Below are 12,017 nucleotides of genomic sequence, written 5' to 3' on the forward strand. Positions count from 1 at the left end.
GAAAACATAAGAAGTAAAATCTTGGACATTTCCTGTAGCAGAATTTTTCCTGAAATGTCTTCTCAAGCAAGGGAAGCAAAAGAGAAAATAAACAAATGAGACTACATCAAAATAAAAAGTTTTTGAACAGCAAAGGGAACCATCAACAAAATGAAAAGATAACCCACTGAATTTGGAGAACATATTCACTGATATACCTGACAAGGATTTAATTTCCAGAATTCATAAGGAAACTATAATATCAATAACAAAACACAAGAATCCAATTAAGAAATGAGCAAAGTACCTGAATAGACTTCTCCAAATAGGACATACAGATGGCCAATAGACATATGAAAGGATGCTCAGTCACTAATCATCAGAGAAATGAAAATTGAAACCACAATGAGATATCACCTCACATTTGTCAGAATGAATATCATGAAAAAATCAACAAAACACAAGTGATGGCGAGGGTGTAGAGAAAAGGGAAGCCTTGTGCACTATTGTTGGAAATGCAGATTGGTGCAGCAACTGTACAAAACAGTATGGAGTGACCTAAAAAAATTAAAAATGAGCCCTAACTGGTTTGGCTCAATGGACAGAGCTTCGGCCTGCAGACTGAAAAGTCCTAGGTTCGATTCCAGTCAAGGGCATGTACCTTGGTTGTGGGCACACCACCAGTAGGAGGTGTGCAGGAGGCAGTTGATCAATGTTTCTCTTTCATCGATGTTTCTAACTCTCTATCCCAGTGATGGCGAACCTATGACATGCGTGTCAGAGGTGACACGCAAACTCATTTTTTTTGGTTGATTTTTCTTTGTTAAATGTCATTTAAATATATAAAATAAATATCAAAAATATAAATCTTCATTTTACTATGGTTGCAAATATCAAAAAATTTCTATATGTGACACGGCACCAGAGTTAAGTTAGGGTTTTTCAAAATGCTGACACGCCAAGCTCAAAAGGTTCACCATCACTGCTCTATCCTTTTCCCTTCCTCTCTTTAAATAACCAATAAAATATATTTTTTAAAAATTAAAAATAAAACTGCCTTTTGATCCAGCTATTCCACTACTGGGAATATATCCAAAGAAACCTAAAACACTAATTCGAAATAATATATGCACCCCTATGTTCAGCTTTATTTATAACTAGTGGCCTGGTGCACAAATTTGTGCACATGGAAAGGAAATTAATTAGAAGAAATATTTTAATATCACTATTTACCCTTTCTCTATAATAGAAGTGTCAACCAAATTCACGATAGACAGACAGATCAAAAAACACGTGTGCGATTGGCACCAATGAGAGCTTTATATATATAGATAAACTTAGGTAATTAGACCTGCTTTCAGATGTAGCTAAACTTTTTCCAGCCCAGTGAAGCACCCCAACTTCTCTTTCAGGTAATTGTCAGCAACACAGCAGTAAATATCAACAGGAAACAGATTATTATTGTAGATCATGCAGGGAGAACAAAGGGTAAAATATTTAACTGCGGCAGTGTTTGACTATATTCTGCACAGTGAGAAAACCTGAAGTCATTTTCAAGGTCCACCATTTCTTACTTCTTTTCAGTCAGATCAAGTTTCTAAACTTTCTAAATCTCTGTTTTCTGGCTAATGAAAAGAAAATAGGATTCCACCAAGTCTCCTATCTGCCTACTCCAGGACTTCTGTGAGGATCAAATGAGATGAGGCACAGGAAAACGCTTCAGAGACATTTGGTTAAAGTGTAAAATGTTTCCACCTGACTATAAAGCAAGTCATGTTCCAATGCCAAAGAAACTCCAAGCAGGGTAGTAGGGAGAGGAAGCTGGGCGTTGCTACATGACATCATTACCTGGTGCCCAAAGTGACTGTTTCCGGGCTAAGCTGGGCTGTGGGCCTTATTTTGCACCATGGGGTGTTGGCAGTGTTACAGAACCTACACAGAACGTTCTCTAGGGACAGAAGAACTTCGCTGGCGAGAGCATGCCCGAGGATCCTGGACAGGGACTGGCCTCGGAGCCTGGAGGCAAAGCCTGGTGAGAGAGCATGGCAGGGGATCCTGGACTGAACCTGACTGCGGAGATTGGCAGGAGAGCCTGACTAGAACCTGGTGACTGAACCTGGCTGGAGATCTGGAGCAGAACCTCTCTGGAGATCCAGACCAGAACTTGGCTGGAGATCCTGGCTAGAGATCCTGGCTAGGCTGCTGTTTCAACTGAACGTTGTCTCCGTGTCATTCCTTCTTCGCCGACTCCGTCTACACCTTTGGGGGACCCCTGGACCCGCTAGGGTTGGACCCCGGCATATGGCGCCCGAACAGGGACCCCTAGGTAAGCGCCCCGCACTCGGGACGGATAGGACTCCACCGTAGGAAGAGGGTGGATAGTCTTCGCCGACTCCGTCCACACCTTTGGGAATCCCTGGAACAGGATTCCCCTAGGTAAGCCCCTCCCCCTTGAAAACCACCACACTCAGGACGGATAGGACTCCACCAGGGTGCTGCAAACCCCCCTACAGAGGATAAGTAGGGTAAGAAGGTGGATAGTACAGAACTTAGATTGAGAAGATGTGCCATACTGAGTCCAAAGAAAGAAGACTCTGTATTGATCTTTAGATTAAGAAGATGTGCCATACTGAGTCTAAAGAAATAAGACTCTGTATTGATCTTTTAACACTTATGCTTGCTAGCAGAGGAATTAAGGTTACTCCCAGTCAGATGGAACATTTTATACAAGAAATACGTCCATGCTTTTCTGAGGAAGGAAAGGTGCCAGAAAGGTAAATGTAGAGGCATGGGAGAAGGTAGGCCCAAGGAGCCTTATCCTTAACCCCACTGCAGCCTTTCTACCCTGGGAAAGTGCAGGATTGGCAAGCTCTCCCTGGGATGATAGATCAGGACTCAGGTAATAGCGGAAAGCGCCAATCCTACTCTTAAAATGGATATAAGAGAGCATTTGAGGTTTTTCTTTTTAAAGCTTGCTTTTAAAAAATAAAAAAGGGGGAATTTGCCGGGAGCCGGGCCATCCTTGCTGTTTCAAGGGACCTGGCATATATGGCATATGGTTCTTAATATGTTTGCTCACCTTCTTGGCGCTGTGTTTTAACCAAGGTCACCTCTCAGAGAAAGGTTGAATCCCCAGGTAGGGATTTTCCCCTGAAGTTAGGGAGGGAATAAAACCCCTCAACTAAGTGCCAGGCGGGTAATTAATCCCTTTAACTACGAACAATCATGCTTAAACTACATAATCTTTACTCCCTGGAATGGAGATAAGAAACGCCCTAACCTTTGTAATAGAGATTGATAGGATTGAATCAACTGGTATAAATACAGTTGTAACAAGACAGAAACACACAGAATTTAGAACTCAGAACTCAGAACACAGAACTCATGAGACAGAATTCAGAACACAGAACTTAGAACACAGGGCTTGGAAGACAGGACCAAGAGAGACAGAGCCTAGGCACAGAACCAAACCTGGCTGGAGATCTCAGACAGAACCTGGCTGGAGAACCTAGCGAGGGAACATGGCCACAGAACCTGGCTGGAGATTCTAAGCAGAACCTCTCTGGAGATCGAGACCAGAACTTGGCTGGAGATCCTGGCTGGAGATCCTGGCTAGGCTGCTGATCAACTGAACGCTGTCTCCGTGTCATTCCTTCTTCGCCGACTCCGTCCACACCTTTGGGGACCCCTGGACCTGCTGGGGCTGGACCCCAGCACAGTGTCATCTGTGATTTGGTGGGGTGTTGCTCTAGGGTGGTGGCAGGGCCTGGGTCCCACTTGGGGGAAGCCAAGTGTTGCTTTGTTGGCACCAGGTCCTTGGTACCGTTTCTCTATAAATGGCCAGTGAGCGTCACGGCAGCTCCTGTGTTGAGCATCTGCCCCCTGGTAGTCAGTGTGCATCATAGTGACCGGTCAGATGGTTGGACATTTAGCATATTAGCCTTTTATATATAGACTAGATGCCCGGTGCATAAAATTCATGCATGGGGGGTGGGAGGTTTGCACCCCAGCCTGTACCCTCTTGCAATCCAGGACCCATCGGGGGATGTCTGATTGCCAGGATCCGGCCCAAACTGGCAGTCGGACATCCCTCTCACAATCTGGGACCACTGGCTCCTAACTGTCTGATCATCCCTAACTCCTCTGCTTGTCTGCCTGATCGCCCCTAGCCACTCACCTGACTGCCTGATCGCCCCTAACCACTCACCTGACTGCCTCATCGCCCCTAATTGCTTCTGCCTTGGCCCCGCCAGTGGCTTCGTCAGGAAGGACATCCAGCTGTCCAATATAATTAGCATATTATGCTTTTATCATTTTAGATGGCCAACATTTGGAAGTAGCCCAAGTACACATCAGTAGATGAGTAGATAAAAAGCTGTGGTTCATTAACACAATGGCTTACTACTCAGCCATAAAAAGTAAGAAATCTTACTTTTTGTGACAGTATGGATAGACCTGGAGAATATTATACTAAGTGAAATATGCCAGTCAGAGTAAAATAAGTACCACTGATTTCACTGACATGTAGAGTCTAATGAACAAAATAAATTAACAAAGTAGAGATATACTCAGGGATACAGAGAACAGACTGACAGGTTTTATAGGGGACGGATGGGGGGCTGGGTGAGAAAAATGATGGAATTAAGCAAAATAGAAAAAGAAAGAGTCAGGGATGCAGACAACAGTATGGTGACTGCCAGAGGGAGGGAGGGAGGGGTGAGATGAGGAAGTAAAGGGGGGATAAAGGGTGATGGAAGGAGACTAGACTTGGGGTGGTGAACCTACAATACAGTAATAGTTGATGTATTATCGAATTGTATACCTGAACCTTATATAACTTGATCAACCAATGCTACCCTAATAAAGTCAATAATAATAAATTTAAAAATAAAAATAAAATGTAGATAAACTGGGAACAAAACAAACTACATAATTTCTAAGATCCATACAAAATGAAACTGCTGGGCTTTCAATAAAAACATATATATTAAGAATTTCTAGAAAGTGACAGTAGAGCATTAAACAAGCATAATGCCTTTTAAGTCCACATGCCCATGAAACCAGCCCTACTGGGGGACTTTTTAAAGGGACTCTAAGATAAAATTACAGAAAATGTTTATCTGATAAACAGTAGAGAGAAAGAGGCTCTTAATCCAGGAATGATTTGAAACTAGTTACTTAAGATTTAACTTACTGTAGCTTATGGACTGAGTTGGGAAGACAGACTAGAATTCAGTCTGGAATTCAGAAACTATTGCAGCAATCACAGCCTGAGGGAGAGATTGCACCATTATGGTGGTGGTGGACCGGAAGAGGAACAGAAAATTTGACATATATAATACGATGGCAATTTTTTACAAAGAAAAGGTAACAAACATACTAGTAAGTTTTTGTTTTATTTTGGTTTAATTGGAAGAAGTTCCTAAAGAAAAATATTTCAGATTTGGGGGATATATCTTAGAAAAAAGAAGTATACTCTAAAAAAAAAACAATGCTTTCTTTTTCTCCATCCCCCTCCCCCACCTTTTACACGGAAAATGTTAAAATAAACCAGGTGTCAATAATAACTCTTTTTCCCCACATTGACTTTAATTGGAACATTTTATTTTGGTGAAAGTACATTCCTGGTCTCAAACTCTATTCTCAGATTGTACAATCATAATAAAGTGCAAAATTAGTAGACATTTAAGTTTTTTAATCTTTCTCTGATTTAACTATATACTCGATGAAATGTTGATCTCATCATATTTCCATGACATCTTTGTGTTACACAATATGCATATAAAATTCCCTTAGAAGAAAACTAAATTCTTATATCTCTCCTTTCAATCATATCATTTATATAATTTTGAGAACGCAGCAGCAAAACATTCAATGAATTATTAAAAAGTGCTGAGAATTGCTTTACAGGTGTTAAGAGCTAACTAAGGATCATCGAATTCTACCAGTTATTAACATATAAATTCAAAAAAGAAAAAAAGTCCACATACAGGTATTTTGTCCAAATTAATGTTTTCTACTTTTAAGAAGGTCATAAGAGCAAAAAGGACATAATCTTTGGCTTCACTTCACACATTTATTTATTCATCAATATTTCCATAAGTAAATTTGTTAACGTAAGTGTTTCAAACAGAAAAAAATAGAATAAGTCAAGGGAAATACAGGAAATTAAAATAAATAAGAAATATGTGAGTACACAAAATCACATTCACTAGAATAAAAGCTCAGATAAATGAGTACATGCCCTAGGGCATCATTTATTGTTGTGCACATGCACATAAATATATACAGTAGTGACACATTTGGAAAAGAACATAAACAAATTAAAGAGTTCATGAGAAAGATTTGATGAAAGGTTTGGAAAATAAGGAAAGGTTAAAGAACAATGCATGTTCAGACAAATGAACATTTTAAAGGGATATATATATATCTATATCTATATATAGATATAGATATATAAAAAGAAATGATAGGAAGAAGATAGGGAAAGAATAGAAGATATAAAATAGGAAAGACATGCAAAAATTTGGAAAATCTCTAAACAATAAAGAATGTAAACCAAAAGAATATGTAACTCTTATTGAAAGAGGATCTGTTATTTTTCAAAAAGCCAAGATTGATGTTAGATGTGTATTAAGAAAGGCCTATAAATAATTAAGGTAGCCCTGCCTTACTACAAAGAAGAACAGATATGAACAAAGATCTTCCTTCCAAATTTGAAATCCAATTTATTTCCTCTATCTCTTTCTTGATGAGTTTTGTCTACTTTTAGTCTTAACTCACATTTGAAATATATTTGAATTTTCTACTTTAAAATAGAATGAAGTACAAAAGGAACTAAAAAGAATAAAAAGCAGCATTAAGTTGTACAACATGATGGGAAGTGAATTGTGTTTCTTACTGGACAAGAAATTAAAGATGAATTAGTCATTATATATGTATATATTTAATATGCCAGGCACTGTACTAGGCACAAATATAAATCCATTGCAAGAGCAGAATTCAAATATGTTTGTTTTTTTCTTCAAGATCATTATATATATATATATATATGTCATATAACTACTAACCAGCTCTCCAATAATGTGTTGCTAGTTGCAAGGAAATCAAATGAAGCCATTCTCTCTCTTAGTTGGAAAATAACATGAAATCAGGAAATATCTTTCTTTCAATCAGTAGAATCATTTTTACAAATAAAGAAAAAGACATCTTACTTAGCAAAACTGTTAAGATTATAATTAGGGCTTAAATACTAGAGAAAAACTTTAAAAATTGTGTTTTACTAATTCAAAAATCATTACTTGACCAGAGGCTTGCAGGAAAGTTATATTTGCTTTGATTAATTTCTTTCTTTTTATAGAGAGTAAATTAATAATGGAAATAAGATTGCAAGAGGATCCTTGAAAATACTTAGTAGAACTAACTTTCTAAGCACCCTCAAGCACTTTAGAAGGATCCATTTTCACACAATTGATATGCTAATTACAAACCATTAAATCAAGTCAAGGGTGTGTATTGGATAACACTTTGTTAGTTCAATGTGAGTTAATGTAGGTACTTGAAATAATAGAACTCTATTCCATTCTGAAATAATATATTTTCAGGCCTTTTTCCTTTAATTGAGACTAAGCTTCCTCCAATTAGTACAGATTAATGACATTTTACAGGAGTCAATATTTAGGAACCAAGAGGTATTGCTGAATCTTCTATAACCTAGTTATGGTCAGAGAAGAGGGTTAGATTGGGAAAAGTAATCCTAGAGTTGATACTTAATATTATATTTCAATTGAATAGTATTTCCACACACAACAAAATAACAGATACGATAAATTTGGATAATTCATGTGGGTTGTAGATTGCTTGAGGACAATGACCTCTTTTCATTTAGAAAACAGTCGGTGATAAAATATTGGTAACATTTACTTTTCTTTGGGAGGAATGGGTTGTTGTGAGCTAAATGTTGTGTTCAAAACCATTTCAGGCCCTGACCTGTGTGTCTCAGTTGGTTGAGTACCATCCCATGAACCAAAAGGTCACCCATTGAGAGCTCAGTCCCCAGTAGGAGTCGTGCTGGAGTCAGTGGATGAATGTTTCTCTCTCACTCCTTCCCTTCCTCTTTCTCTAAAAAAAAAAAATCAATAAAGTACATATTTAAAAGAAAAAAACTATTTCAGTATCATACTACCTGATATTTTTTAACATGTTTAAAAATTGCTAGCTACTAGAAAAGGGGAAAATGTATTTAAAGGAAAGAAAAATGGTTTGCACAAACTTGGTATCATCCTTACCACTTATGTATCATAATTATCATAATTAATATTTGGCCACATTCTCAATTGCTTTTACTCATGCTAGGAAAGGTTTATAATGTTCATTTTAAAATCAAATTTTTACTTCTTTTTCATTATTTAAAATGATTCAACAAGAGAGGAAATTTAATATCATATTTTTCAGCTTATCAAATTTATTGTTATGGCTCTTCAGATAAATAAAAGCTAAAAAAGCACTTGTGTCTTTAAGTGATATTTCTGCATATTATTCTCTCTAGATATTTTATTTTTTGAAAATAATATAACCACATTAATATTTATTTAGACATTTTTAGTAATCATTTTCTTTTTCATATAATGAGAGATTACTAAATAGGCTAATTCAGTGTATGAAGCATTTCACATACAAATTTTTGCATTATCTGATAGGTTTTCATATGTAAATCACATGCATATGTTTATCTCCTGTGAATAGTGTCAAATATCCTCAGTGCAAAATGAACCTTAGCTAACATTATCTTCCTAATGACTTTTCTTTTCCCAAGGAAAAATTTGTTATTTGTGTCAGGCATTTAGAAATTGTCATTCAAACTGAGCTTTTTGTTTGTTTGTTTGTTTTATTGGACTGCATCAGGGTCAAAAAGGAAAATGAACTCTTTGAGGTAAATTACCATTATATTGCCCTTATACAAACCTTTTGAGTTTTTATATTTAAGATTATGAGATATAAGCCATAAACATTTTTGAAACACAGAAAGTGGAATAGTTCAATTTTTTAAAAGTTCATTATATTTAAAGGATTTTTACTAGATGTCAGGCAATTAAATCACATTCACAAACATAGAAAGACAATTGCTTAAACGAAGCAGGATAGTAGGAAGGTAGAAAGATTCCTTGGCAAGTGAAATGGGGAAACAAATAGCTGATTCAAACTGACCTCTGACTCACCTGTCTCCTTTTCCCTGGCACAAACACTCCCTTAAGCATTAAGCTCCCGGAACAATGAGGTTCTGGTCAACATCCAATCATCTTAGAAACAAAGTTTTATTCAGGTCTGTTGACCACAGAGATAGAGTTTTGATTAAACTAGAGATGACATCTAGGCCTCAGCTGTGTTTTAATTCCAGGCCCAAAAAAGCAGCAAAACCAAACGAAGTGACGCGTTGCTGACATCAGAACCAGGTGCAGTGACCAATAACCCTGGCCAATCAGTAAAGACCAATCAGTAAATGCCCGTGAAAGAGCACACCTGGAAAGCTGATGAATATTTTACTGAGATCCTTCCCTGAGATCCCCTAAAATTCCCTGCCTTTAGAAAACGGGTAAAAACCCTTAAGAAAAAGGACCCAGAGCCCATGCACTCTCTCTGGAAGGTCCCACCTTCCCCATTTCTTCCCTAGGGGCATACCTTGGCTTTCCTTCTCCTAAGCTCCAAGGGCCCTTCTTTTTGCCTCTGTAAATTGCTTGAGTCTCTGCAGCCCAACTGGCTCACTTCTTCTTCCTCTGTGACTTTCTAAACAAACTTCTTACACTAGCGTTCTTGGCTCCTGAATTCTTTCTTTACCGAACTCAAGACCCAAGGTCTAACACAGCCGCTAACACAACAACATCTGAAATAGTCTCGCTCCACTCTCAAGTAGACTTGCCTTTGAATTCACAATGTGGGTGAAATCAAAGCACAGAACAAACACTGTTTTGATATAGCTTTGAAAATAGTAACAGCTTCTAACAGAGAAAAAGGCAGCTTTGGGTTTGCAGGAAAAGTATGATGGACATGACTCCGAGCCCAGGGAAGTTTACTTTTTAATCAGTGCTTGGTGAGAAGCTCTTATCCATTGTTTTACTTTTGAGGGAAAGTGACTAACTAGAATAGATCCCAGATGTCTTGGGCTGCTGTTCAGGATGTAACACACATTCTTATCAGCAGCAACATCTTTTGATCCAAATGAGCATTCACAAGATCCAAATGTGTACAGAAAAGTTAGAGGTGGCCAAAGGATTAGAACTTTTCCTCCATGGTATATAAAATTTCCTATCAATTCATGTAAGGTGGTCCCAGGTGAAATGACTTAATACTCTTAAGTAGTAAAATAATGGTCACAAATGGGAGATAGTTAACTTTGAATTTATTTTTCTTTTTGATTTTGATTTTTCAAGACCTTGGAAACTTTGGTCTTGTTCATGAAACTGTTAGTACCTCGCTTCCCATCTTCCCCCAAGATAACTTAGTCATCAAGAAACCTTTTATATTTTTGTGACTCTAGTTTTAGACTTCTCGATTTCTCATTGTTTTGCTTTTTGTTGTTTTGTTACATTCTTGTAGCCTTGAATTCAAATTATGTTATCTAGATTCAAACCAAACTTGCTTTAAATTTATATCTTAGGGAGAAATTAATCTTAACCTATTAAGCTAATAAGCAAAGTACAAAAACACCAGAGTATTAAAATTTTCAAATAAATATTAACACTCTACATTTTCTTTAGAAATAGTGACATTATAGTTTGGATAAACAGTATCAGCTCATTTATTTTTGTCTGTATTTTTTGTCTGTCTAGAACCTCTCTAACCCTTTTCTACTCTTGGACAGTTGGGAGGAATAACATTTCTTAATCTCTTCTGCAATCAAATTGGGGCTATGTGAGTGATTTCTGGCCAGTGGAATGTCAGTGAATGTATACTTCTTCCAGGCTTAGGAGAAAACTTCCCTAGTAGTATTTTAAGTCCCACAAACAAATATGACCTGACTGGACATCTGTTTTGCAATTAAAGTTTTCTTAGAACACAGCTGTCCCTAGTTGTTTGTAAATATCTATGGCTTCCTTTATGATATAACTAGAGGCCTGGCACACGAAATTTGTGAGTGGGTACGGTTCCTAGGCTTGGCCTGCAATCAGGGGCATCTTCCCCAGCTGCCTGCAGTCAGCCCTCCCTGCACCACCACCCACCCCCAGCTCCGCATTCACCATCGGGTGATCGGAGCCTGCTGGCTGGGGGGAGAAACCAAGAGGTCGGCCATTCCACCTGCTCACTGGACCCACCCCCACCACAGATTACCCTCTGTGTGTGGGACAACTGGTGGAATGGGGGCCTTGGCCTGTTCCCACCCACGTCCCCTATCACCCACCCCCGGGTCCCTGTTCACCATTGGATGATCGGAGCCTGCCAGTCCGGGAAAGGAAACAAGTGGTGGTCAGTGACTGGTCGAGCAGTCGTTCTGGTTGTTTTGCAGTTAGGGTCAATTTGCATATTACCCTTTTATTATATAGGATAGAGCCTGGTGCATGGGTGGGGGCCAGCCGGCCTGCCTTTATGAAGGCCCTGGGTCAGAGTGGGGGTCCCGGCTAGGGGGCTGGGCCAGCTGGGGCTAGGGGCTGCGGCAGTTTGCAGGCCAGCCACACCCCCAATCGGAATTGTTCTGGTCTCTGGTTGTTCTGCCATTTCGGTTGCTGGGCTTTTATTACATAGGATGGCAGGCTGACTATTACCACAGATACCCAATATTAGGAAAGTATACAATGTTTATTATCTGACCCTTTACATAAATGTGAAGACTTAAATTTAGAAAGAGGCTCGAAGACTGGCATGTGTGATTAGAATAAAGAGGCAAGTTAGTGATATGAAAGAAATTTAAGAAATGTATGGCTTTGAATGCAATGATATATATGTGTAGCTATACATCTGAGTTGAAGTGGTATAAAATAAATTGATGTAAGGGTATGGGATGTATTGTGTGGGGGGGGTCCCCTGGCAAGACACATGGGCATGCT

The sequence above is a fragment of the Myotis daubentonii genome, chromosome 7, assembly GCF_963259705.1.
Source record: "Myotis daubentonii chromosome 7, mMyoDau2.1, whole genome shotgun sequence".
Taxonomy (NCBI): domain Eukaryota; kingdom Metazoa; phylum Chordata; class Mammalia; order Chiroptera; family Vespertilionidae; genus Myotis; species Myotis daubentonii.